This window comes from Ipomoea nil, unplaced genomic scaffold, assembly GCF_001879475.1.
Source record: "Ipomoea nil cultivar Tokyo-kokei standard unplaced genomic scaffold, Asagao_1.1 scaffold0202, whole genome shotgun sequence".
In the NCBI taxonomy this organism is placed as follows: domain Eukaryota; kingdom Viridiplantae; phylum Streptophyta; class Magnoliopsida; order Solanales; family Convolvulaceae; genus Ipomoea; species Ipomoea nil.
Genome location: NW_017616630.1, coordinates 1112230 through 1114731, shown reverse-complemented (window position 1 = coordinate 1114731; position 2502 = coordinate 1112230). Strand labels below are relative to the sequence as shown.

The 2502-nt window shown below is 35.8% G+C and overlaps 1 long non-coding RNA gene across 1 annotated transcript; it reads left to right on the top strand.

The window, feature by feature from the left end:
• On the top strand, positions 1-688 carry LOC109190426. The gene is made up of 3 exons (XR_002055691.1): positions 1-59; positions 153-236; positions 525-688. It is a non-coding gene; the product is annotated as an uncharacterized LOC109190426 (long non-coding RNA).
• Positions 689-2502: the final 1814 nt, after the last annotated feature.

Here is a 2502-nt window from a genome sequence, read left to right as displayed (position 1 = left end):
AAGGCCAATAACTGAGATTCATCCAATTGGAAATTCTCCTGTCATTGTTGATCGAGAAGGTACGCATAATACTCCATAAATTTTCATTTACCAATTAGTATTTCATCTTCTTCTTTAACATGCGGTCTTTATTGCCTTTATATGTTTGTTAGGGACTTCTGAAAAAGATAACTCCTACATGGACGAATGAAGGAGGACCCTGAAGCTGATTAAGCTTTTGGCTGGGTACTTGAGATGTAATCTACCTCCCGTCATCATACCAAAATTATTTCATTCCCCCTTTGGATTGGGAACAAAAACTAACCTTAAACCTCAGTATATCTTCTTATTATCTTCTTTATATGCAGGTATGCATATAAAAGGATCAATAATGAATTAACTTCCATGCATTATATTTAAACTTTCAATTTGTGTGCTTTTAATTTGTATCAATTATCAAGTATCATAGCATAATTAGTATTATTGGAGTTCATATATGAACTTTGACAATATAGTAATATAGTCTTTATTGTTGTTTGTTGTAGGGGTTCTAATTAGCAACCAAATGAGTAGCAGTTTACTAGCAGACAGATCATTGGATCAATATTTGCTTAGGGGAGCAAACTAAATCCAATACAGAATACTTAGTTGTTCTCTCAATCTTATTTCACTATTTTTTGTTTAGTTTGTATTTTTTTTTTTTTGGTGATTCTAAATTTGTAATTAACTGGGTAAGGTATTTTGCCCATTTGGGTTGTAAATTTGTAATTAACTAGGTATGGTATTTTGCCCACGTGGGTTGTCATGTAGAGTTTTGTATTTATTGTTCTGCATATTTTATTATTTTAGATTGGTTTTAAATTTCTTGTTTTGCTTAAAGAATTTTCAAAAGATTTAAAATTTCAAGATTTTTGGAACAATGTTATAATTTCGGGTTTGGCAGACCCGACCCGACGTAAACCCTACCCGAAAATACCCGATGATTTTCGGTTCGGTTTTCGGACTTTAAAAGGCAAGACCCGAAATATTTCGGGTGACCATTATTTGCACGGGTCGAACCCGAACCCGACCCGTGCCCACCCCTATGCATAAGTTTGCATAAGTAAAGTTGTTGCATGAGATAGAAATGCATGAGTTATATCTATATGTATCTAGTGTGAGTAATCCGAGATTTTGGAGGCCAGTTAGGACTATGTCCTTTCGGAAGAAATAAGAAAGTAAAGAAAACAACGGACATTGCGATCCGATGTGAAGTAACGAGGTCGATATTCCCGAGTTACTTCGTAGGATACTACCTGCCGGGCTTGGAAACCCGGTCAGGGGGTGTGCACACTGACAAGTACGATACCTGATTCCATAGAGTTTGAGAAAAGATCCAAGAGAGTGGTTCTGTGGGCGAGATGAGTATTAGGACGGCAAGATGCCAAGCCCAGATAGCGTCGTTCACGTTATGGTGAATTTCCTACCTCGCCCACGAGTAAAAGTAAAGAAAGAAAAAAAGAAAGCGAGTCATTGTGACTCTAGAGAAAGAAGAGAAAAGCGAGCCTGTGTGACTCAAGTGGAAGAAGAGAAAAGCGAGTCATTGTGACTCTAAGAAACCTCCGTCGAACAAGTGTTCCGTGTTACCAAAGAAAGAGTGTATACATATATCTATCTATACTTATACTAAAGCATCATGTTCATCTTATTGCATGATTAAATGATTTGCACGGGTTGCATGAAAGTACGATAAGAAGCATGACATTATATTGTCTTTCATTCATTACATGATAGCATGAGATTGCTTATTGAGTTATATGATAGCATGAGATTGTTTATTGAGTCATTTGATAGCATGAGATTGCTTATTGAGATATATGATAACATGGGATTGCTTATTTAGATATATGATAACATGGGATTGTTTGTTGAGATATATGTTAGCATAAGATTGCTTGATAAGCTTAAGTATATTATTAACCATCAGTCGAGTATGATTAGTGTATATCGCCATGTTAAGATATATATGTGAAAGCACAGGGTTGTTGATGAGTTAAATGATTAAGAAAGCATGCCTATTTGATAATTAGGTTGCAAGCATATAGAAATATTGTTGAGCATGTTTAAATGTTGCTTAAGTGATTGAGAATACATGATCTACGTGTGTGAAACAAATGTTTTCCAAAAGTATATACTGTAGTATTTTACATGGTTGAGTGGCGTTATACTTAGCTTCGTGCTAACGGGTTGTTTTCTACTTGTTGTTTGTTAACCCCTTTCAGGTGGGCCCAATACTTGAGAGCGATCGAGTTAGACTAGATTAACTTAGTGTGCTAGTTGTAGTCTAAACTCTTATCAGTATGTTTATTTTAAGACTTGGTTGTAGACTTATTTAGATGTTTTAATGGTGTTGGACACCGGGGTTTTATTCCCCTAGTTTGTTTAAAGTTAGTTAAAGCTTGACTTGTTTAGATGTCTTCCTTGCCTATGCAATCACCGTGCGTGGTGATTGTGGCGGTGACACCTCTTAAAAGTGGATTAGTA